Genomic DNA, 13,245 nt, shown 5'->3' with positions numbered 1-13,245 from the left:
CTTTTTAGCCTAGAGTGATGAATTTGTAAATTTCTTGAAAATTTTCTGGATAACTGCAACAATGTAATGTTTTTAAATGCTTACAGTAACAATAAAATTTTTCGAAAGAAAAAAAAAGTTGTTCAGTAATCAAATCAGGTGTTTTCCAACCCAGTCTTAACTGAAAACCATGCCATGCTGCTTCGACTTGGCAACTAGAACATTGAAAAACTCTGTAGTTGTGTTGCAGCTGAATGACTCTGGAATTACATGCTTACATCTGCCCTAAAGTTTAGGCAAATTTTCATGTTTTCATGAAAGCTGCTCAATACCTGAGGAGCAAAATAAGAAAGATGCTTAACTCAATGGTAAGAAAATAACAAGGAGCCAACGAGGATTAACACAATTCCTCGTTGTGTTAATCCTCGAGGAATTAACACAATGATTACTTTAAAAAAAATAAAATAAATTTACAAAAATTGTAAAAACTATTTTTCCACATTGTCATACTTGGGTATTTGGAATAAGACTGTAACACAATGTGGAAATAGTGAAGTACTGTGAATACTTTTAGGATTCACTGTATGTGTTAGTTCTTAGTCGAGGCGCCAACAGGATGCTAAGGGGAGCTGAACTGTAGGACTGAAGCCTGTCTGACAAACAGGGAGGGCTGAGACTGTTAAGAGTTTGAAATATCAATAAAATCTCCTTAAAATTAATGTCCAAGGAAAACTCTGAGGCCTAATTCACTGAGTGAATTGCAACTTTCATCCCCACAAGCTAAAATGTATTGGATGTCCGTACAATACAGAAACACTATACTTTATAACTGTTTTAGTCAACTTTCACTCTTTGTTTAAATAAGTTAGCAGACCTGAACAGTTTTATATGAGCAAAATATGATGCTGTGTGATCTAAAGATCACACAGCATCCAACACTGCTGCCTGTGTGGCTGCTAGTGTCTAGGTGGCACTGGTGATTGCCTGAACAGAACTTTGGTTGGGTGGGAGGAGTGGGGGGTTAATACACAAATGGCAAAGTGGTTAAGAGGTCGGCAACATAATTCTACAAAGATAAATCAGAAGTGTCCAGGCTGAAGCTGCCCAATTAACCACCTGATGTTTGTTTTCCAAACGCTTGCTCCTTCCCACACTGTAAAAAAAAAAAATCTAAGAATGTCAGCATGCCATTCATCTCCTCTAATTCACCACATGTATCTAAAACTAAAATAAACTCTCCTACTGTACCTGAAGTTGACAGTACATCTCACCTGTTGGACATAAAGGAGGCCAAGAGAATCCAAGATGACACTCTAGACTAGGAAATAGGAATACAAAGAAACAAGACTTTGTATTCTCGGCAAAACAGGGAACCGAGAAATCACAGTGACAGCAAAGTTGTTGCATATATAATAACAACGTGACTGAAAAGCAGCCAGTACTAAGTATCAGAAGATATTTTCACTGACACCAGCAGCCCAAGATAGTAAATCTGTGAACACCTGAATCCAAACACCAAAAAAAACAGATTCCATTAGAAATGGGCATCCTATTTGTTTTTTAGCTTAAACTTGAAAATTACACAAAAACAGCTTGAATAATTTGAGTATCAGGAAAAATTTCAATATATTTATTCACTCAGTGTAGAAAGCAAAACTCATACAGAAAATTATACATAGTAATTACATATTGAAATATTTTGAGCCTATATATCCTGTAGTTTGATGGTTATGGATTACAGATAACGAAAACCTTGAAAACCTTCTAGAATCTTCTCTAGTATTCTATAAACTGTGTGGCAGGAAAAGGTGCACCAGCAACGAGGAAAACCACAGCCTTGCAAGAACTGTCAAGTAAAATTCATTCAAGAATTTAGAGAAGCTTCACAACAAGTGAACTGTGTCAGAACAGTGTGTGAGTGAGTTTTGGTTTGAGGGTGAGTCTCACATCCAGAGAGGATCTCTGCAAAGGGCGATCCGAAAACTGTGAAGCCTGCACACCTGCAGCTGGTTCCCTCATCCAGCTACTGAGGTTATGATGAGCTGCAGGATAAAATTCTTTCTGCGACGAAAGAAATTTGTCACAAAAATTATGAAATTCAAAATCACAGATGAAACTTCATCACAATCTCTAACATCCTGGTAGCCTTCATGGAGCCTCTAGCATCCTGGTTTCATCCTTCCAGTGAATTCTTTTCTTGAGTTGAACTTATCTCTGCTTTCTCTGCACTCAAGCCAAGAGCTTCCATCTGCAAATCTCTCAGGAAAGAAGCGCTTCACATCCAGCCACCTCCATGTTGTCCACAGCATCCTCAGGACTTCACCTGCCTGTCCACTCTCCTTGCTCCGTCCTCTCACTCTTCAGATTCAGAGACTCAAACACACAGCCTCTCCAGGAACTAAGGCTGGAGTCAGTGCAAAACACAAAAATATGGGACACAATATTCTTTAAGTCTGAACATGGTCTTGCATTACAACAGTGTTGTTTGGACAGAATCAAAGAGTACACATCCCAAGATGAGCAGCTGATGCTTTTACAGAGAATCAATTCCAGAGAAAACAGAGATTAATGTTCCATGTTCAGTTTCAGGAATAAGTGATGTGTAAAGGTATTTCTCAGTATAATCTTATTTAGTGTGGAACCCATATTTCTGGTTCAGAGCATTGTAAAAGTTATTATAGATATTGCTCACTATTATGACAGGAAAATTGATAACATTTTTCAACTGCATGGCCTACAATCCCAGAACAAATTCTCATTTTAATGGGTTAAGTTTTTCAGAAATTTTGCTTGAAGTCCAGTGTGACGTTTCTACAGTCAGTGATGGTTTGGGTTCCCACGTCCTCTGCTGGTTCTGGTCCAATGGGTTTTCTGAACTCCACAGTCAGTGCAGCTTCTAGCAGGAAGTGTCAGAACACTTCCTGTTTCCCTCTGCTGGATGGAGAGCCTGATTTGATTTCCATCTGGACTTGGTTCTGAACCACACTGACAATGGTACCAAAAGCTGGTCCAATGATCATTGTGTTACTGTTCCTTATTGGTCAACAAACTCCCCTGACCTTTAACCCCATAGGCAGCCCATGGGATTAAATTCACGCAGATGAGAGACACCAAACACAACAGGGCAGATGACCAAAGCAAGCTGGGCTTGCATTTCACCACAATAGAACCCGAGGTTGATTGGCTCTGTGCCGTGTCACATTGATGCAAAATTCATATGGAGGAACATACTCTCCAGAAGCCAAACATTGTTTAAAATATCATTTTTTATTGAGCTTATGTAATAACTTTATTTTCTGAAACACTGAATTGTGGCTTTTCATTCTCTATAAGCTAAATTCATCAAAATGACTTGAAATATTTCACTTTGTGTGAAGAATCTATAAATGACTTTTACTTTCTGAAATAAGACAGAAAATTAACTTTTTCCAACATATACAATTTTTCTGATATGTTAAATGATTTAAATCCATTTAACATCATGAATTTTCAACCAATGAGATGTTCCCCTGAGAAACGGTCACCATGGCGATCTCTGGAATGAAACTGTAATGATTAGAATGTTTCCTATTTTATGGTTATGTGAACTCAAGCACTTTTTCCACTTCCTGTTTCATTATTGATGCCTTCCTGTATATCAGTTATGCAATGTCTTTCAAAGAATTGACCAATTGATTATTTTATCTTCTACTGTGTGAAAAGAAACCAAGAATCATTAAATGAGAGCTTTAAACTTATCTTAAAGAAATTATTTTCTGATTTGAATAACTTTAACTCTCCTTATAAGCATTGCTCTTCCTCAATAGGTCATTATCTCACTAGTGTTTTGCTTTTGTCACTTATTTCTGCTTTTCACATATTTGTTTTTCTGTTAAACAGAAAATTAGAACAAAGTGAGAACTGACCTGTTTGTTAAAGTTGCATTTACATTTACATTTTTGCAATGTTGCCAACGTATTGGTACTGTTGCATTGTAACTGCATTCTTTCACGAATGAAAATATAAAATATGATTGTTATTTTGTAATTTAAAAAGGAGCAGTGCACATAATATGCCAGAGCTAGCCACAGAGGCTAGTTTTCATCTATAGTCCCTCCAGATGCAAGCAATATAAATACAACACATTAGAGTGCAATTTAACAAGTTTATTTTAAAAAAGAGAATAATAACAACAATATTAAAATTAAGAAAAGTTCCATTTCAGGGATAAGCTCTTACATTATGTAGAAACCAGCCTTGACATACTGATGTAAACTGGCCCTCTGCATGCAGATTGGCTGAAATCTGACTCTTAAACACACCTTCAGTCCTGATTGGTGCTGTGCAGATTAGGCCAAAGACAACATGCACTTTTTGCAGTGTTCTTCAAGGCACTGAAAATTCTCCAAGCTGTCCTGCAGACCCAGGACACAAACAGGGTGTTCACACCTTGTTAAGTTTTACAACGTGCATTTGTCGGCCCCAGACCCCTGCAGGCCCCTCTCTCTCTCCCTCCCCTTTGAAGTGACCTTCCCTATCAACTGAGGTGTTAGAAAACATTTAGGGTTTTCTCTGATGAAAGTGAATTAAGCATACTCAGGTGTTATCTGCCCGAAAGTACACAACACCAGTTTGGAATAGATAAAAAAAAAAATTATACACACCTCTGTGGAAATGGAAGGTGTTTTTGGGGGGGAAATGGGAGGGATTGTAAAATTTAGGCTTTTTTAGCTTTATATCATGATACAATGTTATTTTTTCATTAAAAACATACCTGGACTGTTGCTTTAATTCTTTCATGAATGTCTGAGGAACCCTTGACTCCGAAATCCAGTTTTAGGCCCCAACCATTCAGTGGAGCCTAAACACCTGCTCTCACAAACCACTGCCTTTCTCCACAAAGCTCCTCCTTGGAGCTTCAGTCCCCATCTGAGCTTCCACCTCACAGAGCGCCCCTCTCCCATGACTCCTCCCCTCAGCTCCTCCAGACTAGCGGCAGCAGCAATGAGCAAAAAACCTGGTAAAACTGTACATCTGCTGAGCTCATCCAATTAGCACTCCTATGAAGGATTTTCAGTGGCGTGATGGAGGAGAATTGGTGTGATGAAGTGCTGAAGGTAGAGTGTCAGAAAAACCAGGAGCTTCTTAAAGAGACAGAGGCCCATTTCAAGCCATCAAATTTGCAAAGTCAAATTTCTATTAAGTTGTGTTTTATATAGACAGTATATTTTTTTAACAACTGAAGCTTACAAGTCACTTGATTGAGCTACAAAATGCCTCAATGAGCCTGGAAAAAACATATTACCTCTCTCTAAAATTAAAATTAGTATTCATAATATTAACTTTAATATCATGAATATTAAAATTAATACATTATGGGTGGTGGGAGATAATATATTAACTTCATGAAATGCTAAGATTACATGAAGTTCCAAATGCAAAACTACTGTTGACCCAAAAGAACACAGAGGCCCATCTCATATTAAAAAAAATATAGCGGCTCTTGTTGCATAACATATTAGTCTGAGCGTTTACCACTTTCTAATCCATCACAACTTGATAAGGGCCAAAACAGCAGCCAACACCTTCCAAATTCCCTCATATACCAGGTAACCGCCAACTCCGAAGAGTAGAAATTACGTTATCAAAAATCCAAATATGAACAAATATTCAATATCCTCAACCGACAAAATGGGCAGACGGTTAGGATCCCTGGTTGTTAGTTGCTATGGACTTTGATTTATTCATTCTGAGCTCCTTAGTCTCTTTCTTTAGATCAGCTTTGTTTCTCTTTTACTTTATTTCAACGCATGGCCCATTCATGTCATTAGTTAGTGTCTAGTTATTTCTCGTGCTTTCATTTAACTATCTCTACTCATTCTTTAGTGTTTTTAGGGTTTATTTCCTAGTCCCATGTGCCACTGTGTTTCTCTCTCTATATATCTTTCTCTCTCTGTCTCTCGCTTTCCTGTGCCCAGTCTTCTTGTCGAGAAAACTTAATCAATTGTGTTGAGAGATCAGCTGACAAGATCCATGCTTTGCAGTTTGGAGAATTTGAAAGAGAAGTTTCAAAAACAATAGCACAGGACATAGAGCAAAAAGAAGGCCAACAGCGGGGAAGAAGGGAGCGCAGGAAAAAAAAGTATCTGCCTTCACTGAGCAAGAATAGAATGCTCTTTGGCAGAAGGTCTTGTAGGGGAACAGAAGACCATCAGTTTGTGATCAGAAGCAGTCAACGATGTGAAGCATACTACCAAGTCAGGCTGGTAAAATCTGGCCTTAGACATCCTGTTGAGTTTGACAGAGTGTAACAGACGAGCAAAAAATGAGAGAAAAGAGCAGTGGGTTAAACACATTCTCAACACTGTATAACATTTAATCCCAATTAGCTTTTTCATGCTGGAAACAGCATGTAAGTTAACAAGAAGAAAACGTTTCATTTTTGTCATTTGACACCTGCTTTTAAAAGTGACTCTGGTTTTCACCCACTCTGCGTTCCTTGCATGTGGGTGCAGTTGCAGCTTGCATGGATTGCTTCACTTTTGTTTTGAAAGATGTTTCCCCAGTTTTGCTGTGCATGAAAAACTGCTTTTAGCTACAAAAGGAATGCAGAGGGAGGTGATTAAAGGAGCAGAGTGGAGGTGATATTTAGGGGTTGAGGGAGAAGAGGTGCGTCGGTATGTGAGTGGTGAAATTGCAGCTGTGCAAAGGAAAGTGAGGCTCTAATAGCCCAGTGGGAGAAGCTGCTGTGATTCTGTACCTCTGTGTCACAGTTTTGCATGCATGGTCTTCTGTTATTTTTGTCAGTCGCTGATCACTCTCACATACTTAAGTCTGGACAGAGATCTTGGTTATTTTAGCACCTGTAAAAACTCAACAGTAAAAGAATGTCAGCCTAGAATTGAAGGGTTAGCAGGTTTCCACCCTACCTCTGTGATGTTTGCAGGAAAAAACATGACAAACTTTTTTGTTTTCAAATAATTTTGAAAAACGTTCTTAGCTTGCAGATTGTAAATCCATCCATCCATCCATCCATCCATCCATCCATCCATCCATCCATCCATCCATCCATCCATCCATCCATCCATCCATCCATCCATTCATTTTCTAACATCCTTGTCCATAGTGAGGTCGGGAGGTGCTGGTGCCTCTCCAGCTAACGTTCCGGGCTAGAGGCGGGGTCACCCTGAACAGGTTGCCAGTCTGTCGCAGGGCAACACAGAGACAGATGGGACAGACAACCATGCACACACACTCACACCTAGGGAGAATTTAGAGAGACCAATTAACCTGGGAATCGAACCCAGGACATTCTTGCTGCAAGGCAACAGTGCTACCAACTGCACCACTGCGCATCCCAGATTGTAAATCGTTGGTTAAGTAAAAATTTAACACTTGTCGTTCAGTTCAGTTTAATTCATTTCCTTTATTTAGCACCAATTCAAAACAACTGCCATCTCAACGCACTTCACAAAATAAATCAGTTTAAACCAGTCATACAAACTGATTCCAAATCATTCATATACATTCATTCTAAATTGTGTTCCAATTTGTCTTGTAGTAGATATTTGTGCATCTATTACATAAGGAGATAAAACCTTTTCTACAAGTGAAAAGCAGTTGGAAGTATGAACAGTTTGCATTTTAATAATGCAGTGTGATATCAGTAACTATTTGAAGAATTAATCTCTATCCAAACAGTTATGTTTGGATAGCATAACTATCCAAACAGTTATAATAGTTATGATTGTGTAACACTAAAATTGTTACACAAGACAATTTTAATGTTGTGCTTTTGAACCTTGTTATAACGTTTAAAAAGAAGTGAAGAGGAGGTTTTTTGAGAGAGCTAACTTTCTAAAATGCTGATAGTAATAATACCAAAAGTCCATAAGAATAATAAGGTCCTTAATGCACAGACCCTTCTTCCAGGTTGTGCAGGTTTATGTCAGTGAGAATAAATGACATACGGTAACTATATTTCACCTTGATGTTTTACCAGCTCCTTCATTTACCACTGAAGGAGCTGCTCAGAGCCTTCACAGGCTGGTAAAGTGTGTGAATGGAGTTGTCCAAGATGGATGTCAGCTTCGCCGGCATCCTCCTCTCACTCACTTAGCAGCAGGCATCCCAAGACTGAGTGGGCTACAGAAGGTCTAGTTAAGAAAATAAAAGCATAGAGAGCAATTGAATGCTTTCACTGTTCAACTATAATCCCAGATATGAAAGCATTCTGCCTTGTGGTCTGGACTAAAGGTTCAATAGCAAAGTTGCAGAGAAGGGGGTTAACTCAGTTGTCCTGCCTATTGCTTAGATGGAGGGCAACGTTTTCAGATATCACCACTTTAGTTCACACTAGAGAAGGGACTTTTTGGGAGGTATAAAGCAAACAACCACATGCAGCTAATAGAGCGCACAAGTCTTACAAGTGTGTAAAACTGGTTGGTTGGTTGATTATAAAACCTCAACTCTCATTCAGAATTTACAGATCAAGGTGAAGTATAGGTTAAGCTATGTTTGCATGCATATCTAACAGATATGAGTTGAAACCTTTTACAGGCAGCTCAAAGGTTTAACAGAAAGCTACGTGTCACATCAGCTAGGTTGCTTGCTTTAGCAATACAATCAATTTCAGCAGACAATGGGCAGTTACATTGTGGCGATACCAAGAGGTGAGTAAGATGCTCCTTTAATAATGTTTTGTACTACTTTTAATCCATGACTTTTAATGAAGCTTGAACGTGGAATTAAATCTCTTGACCAAATCCACTTAGAAGGAACAAGATGTGACATAAAAGCAGCTTTTGTGTTACAATGGTTCCCAGCAGGGCTTTTGTAGACTCCAAATGTTTCCTCAACACACACACACGCACACACACCCCCCCACACGCCCACACACACGCACGCATGCCTTCAACCCTTAACCTGTAATTACCTGGGTTTTACAGTCAAAGTAAAACCCAGACACTTCGGACTAATTGTTTAGACAAACCTATCATACCTTGTATGTCAGACACAGGCTGACATCACTCTAGCGGGGAGATAAGCCTCAGGCTTCTGGTAATGCCTGGAAGCAAACATTAGTGTCACTCACTAATCTGCAGAGGACAGAAATAACGTGACATGAAATTTAAAACGTTTTAACACAGAACATGGTTTCATACTCAATTCAGTTTTATTCAGTTTGCTTATAAAGCACCAATGCACATCATGTGTTGTCTCAAGGAACTTTACAAAAAAAAACATATTTACTCAAATTATGTTATATAAAATACCTTCATTTTCTGGCATGCAGACCAATCAGGATTTTGCATTTGCGTGTTTAAATGCTGCAGATGAGATCCTCCTTACTATTTCAATATGTTTAGCTGTTTATAGGTAAAACTGAACTGAACTGAACAGATTTGCTCCTTCTTAGTCAACAAGGCAGAACCCAACCAGGAGCTCACAGAGTGTTTTCTGCACTCTGTGAGCCCTGAGTAAAAGAGAGCAGCTCCTGTTTTAATTGAAGCCTGATAGGGAGTGGTTTCATGCTAGTCCATCACCCGAACCAACCCCCCACCCCTCCACTACCACCACTCACACACACAAACTGTGTATCCCTGCTTAGCATGTAGACCTGCAAGAGCTGAAGTGAGATGCAGGTTGAGATTTTCTCAGGAATGCTTGGAGCTATCAGAAGTGACATGTAACCGTATCCGCTGTCAGATCTTCGGCTTTATCTCAGCTCTGCTGTTGAATGCTCCTGCTGATGTCTCCTGTCTGAGCCTAAGAGCCCGGCTGGAAGCTGATGCCCCTGCCTGCAACCCTCAGGAACATGTTGAACACATGGATGAATAAACATTGGTCAGAAGTAAAAAAGACAATTGTCATATAAACAAATAAAAAAAAATTATAAACTGATTAAATGTCAAATATATTAGTTATTTTTTTAAATTCTTTATACCGTAGTTTCCTTTGATGCATATTTTTCAAATTAGCATTTTAAATGATTAACCCACAGAACTTCACTGTTTGGATCTGACTTTTTGGATAGTTCCCTAAAAGTGTAAATAAGTGTTAACCACACAAACTGGAAATAATAAAAAGTGCTACACATTTTATATACTTCTACATTTGTAGTTTTGTTGTGGGAGCGGACCCCACCTGTTAAAGTGTAACATGTTTTTTTTATACATGTAGAGCATCATTTCTTTGCTCACCTTTCCCAGCCCCAGTCATCCGTGTTGTTGTTTTCAACTTGACTGAAGTCGGCGCTCAGGTTCGTGTCAAATCTTGATGCCCAAACCTTTTTATCAGTTGTGGTGTAAGAGCGCTGCATGTGTGTGTCAACTGCACAGCGCAAACCGCAACCAAAGAGATTTCAGAGAAAATGGCCGCCTCAGGGTTCACGTGCAAATGACATCATTGGAGCGTCGACCCCGGCCCACCCACTTTCACACAGATTCCTGTTCATATTCATGACCACATAGTGAGAAACACACTGTCAATGGAGACACACCCAATTTGGCCAGAAGCAAACCAGACAGCAGGAATTGACCATGGAGAAGTTGTCACTTCCCTCCATTCTCTCTTCTGTTCAAGCCAGTTTCCTCCCTTTGCCCATCCAACTAGTGCTCTGTGTGTTCTCCTGTGAGTTTTTTTTTTCTTTGATTGTTAAAGTTAGCAGTATTGTAAGTTAGGACATCATCCTTTCAAAACTAATTTATTCACTCTCTCTACTTGTCACCTGTTCCTCCTACTCTGGAGAAGAATTTAATTTCTGTGTTTTCCAGTTCTGGATAGTATTAGCAAAAATGAATGAATATACAGTACAGACCAAAAGTTTGGACACACCTTCTCATTGAATTCAATGAGAAAGTGTGTCCAAACTTTTGGTCTGTATAGAGTGCAGACCAAACGTTTGGACACACAGTTCCTATCATGCATGGTTCAGGAAATGAATGTTATTCTTCTATAATTTAAAAGAAGAATTATTCTATAATTTAGCTATGCCAACCCAGAAAGTCATCAGGACAGCAGCTTAATTCCATAGCAAGTTGTAATCCAGTCAGTTATCTGCTTAATATTTATTTGCAAATGCCTGTTTGAGGCCCCTCTGAAATCTCCACATCAGTAACAAAGGTGTTAGTCCTCCAAATGCATTCAACCTTACTACCCTGCCCCCCACAGCTGGGGTTTGCTTTACCCTCAACCTAATAAGATCAAATGCTGTCATCAGAGCAGGCTTACACAAGGTCTCTTCACCACCCGTATTTCAAACAGAGAGATCCTGCCTTCAGAAAGCCTATTAAAGTCTATTAGTGACTCTTTGTTGATGAATTGTCCCCCATTAACTATCAGAAATTGTGGATTGGCAAAGTCCTTTCTTCATTGATGGGACATCAATGAAGAAGGTGTTTGCAGCTTGCTTGAGCACTATGCTGGTCCTGGGTCTCGTGGAAAGCAGAAAGAAGAGCAGTAGTGTCGGGGTGCAGTCAGAGGATTGAGTGTTTAAGCGCTGTCTGTGGAAGTGTCCTTCCATTGCTCCCTTTTTGACCAATTGACCCCAACCCTGTCCCTTCCCAACTGCTTCTTGGGTTTCCAAAAGTCAGTGAAGAATCCGTTTTGCTGATATGTTAAGTCATTTCATTATGCTCTTGAAACATTCAGAGTTTAGCTCAGTCAAAATATATTTAGATTTTTATGCAACTGTATTTTGAGGCCGCTACAATCTTTGCTTCACTTGGTGTCACCCGTCAGGTGAGCTGCCAATGATCCAGAGAACTTGTCGGAGAACAGAATAACGAGGCATTTGCATGTATTGATCTCCATGTCACTGCTATCACCACACAGTGGCAGTTTTCCCTCCTCTCACTTGAAGCAACACCAGGCCCTGTTTGTTTTGGTCAGTGTGTGAGAAACTTGTGACTGATGGCTGACTATTGAGTGACTCTCAATAGTTAACAAGGTAACTGAGTCTGAGACTTTATTTGCAGGGAAGGAGCCACAGAAAGACCAAGAAAGCTGGAAAACACAATTTCATAATTGTGGTGTTTTCATTACATAAGCAGCCCAATTAAACATGTTACATGTGACACATTAATAAGTTTAATCATGCCTTGAGTCACTGCAAAACCTGCTGAGTCATTCTCCTCCAACTACATCCTGTCATCTTTTCCACCAGTAGTAAAATGCAGTTGTTGATCAAATGACTCATGTGAGGTGAAAACAAGTGTTTCCATTGGACTTTTGCAAAATACACTAATTTTGATTCAGCCAAAAAAAATCACTTCATCCTAGCGACAAAACATTATGGCTGTGATATCCCTAGCAGACTCAAGTTCCAACTCGCATGGCAAATCCATGCAATCTGCTGCCATTCCTTTAACTGGGGTTTCCCAACCCTGGTCCTCAAGGATCTCTGCCCTCCATTTTGTAGAAGTTCCCATGCTTCAACACACCTGATTCAGATGATTGCAGTAAAGCAAACGCTTGATGGCTGATATCAGTTGAAATAAAATAGCAACAAAGAAAGGCAAAGAATCAAGGAAATAGAATAGCAATGACACAAGAGCCACAGTAAGTCTGAGGTTAAAGCAACATTAATAAACTAAAGAAAACTTTTTCAACTTTTGAATGTGGGCTCAAAAAAATCTCTATATCTGAAATATAATGCCTACTTCTTAAGGTAGCATACTGCCATAATATCCCACATATATTTGACAGTTCTCAGGTTTGCATGGTGTTTCTGCATTGACTCCTCATCCCAGCTTTGCAGCTTCACTGTCTTACATTAGCAAAAGAATAGAGCAGCAAAAGCAGCTGAGTTGGCAGCAGTCCTGAAATACCAGGCATGCTGTTGTATCTCTGTCTGCTGTGGGTGTTGTTGACACCATTCACTCATTTGTAAAGTACCACTTGTCTATTGGTCTGGTAGCTCTTGTGAGGTAGAGGTGGGGGAGGAAGTGAGCCATGCTGTGTGACAGAAAATAGAAAATGGAAAATTCCTGTTTGAAGTGCAGTCGTCGTTGTTGATCAGGTGTGAAGTGCAAAGCAGCTGCTGGTGCAGCTGAAGCGCCTCCACTGTGGCACCCCAACTGAGACTGGGGCCCAAGGCTGGTAATGGGTAGCCCAGACTCTTACCACCAAAGCCTGCTTCATCATTTTACACCAGTTACCAAACGAAATTTGGCACAAAAATAAGGAAATTACACCAAGTTATAATTTGTCTCTGCATTTCTTTCCTCTGATTCACCCAGTTGAAACTTCTTCACCATAACAGAGGAAGGATGTTGCTCAGTTTGA

The sequence above is a fragment of the Xiphophorus hellerii genome, chromosome 12 (genome assembly GCF_003331165.1).
Source record: "Xiphophorus hellerii strain 12219 chromosome 12, Xiphophorus_hellerii-4.1, whole genome shotgun sequence".
Classification (NCBI taxonomy): domain Eukaryota; kingdom Metazoa; phylum Chordata; class Actinopteri; order Cyprinodontiformes; family Poeciliidae; genus Xiphophorus; species Xiphophorus hellerii.
This window is presented reverse-complemented; position numbering follows the sequence as displayed.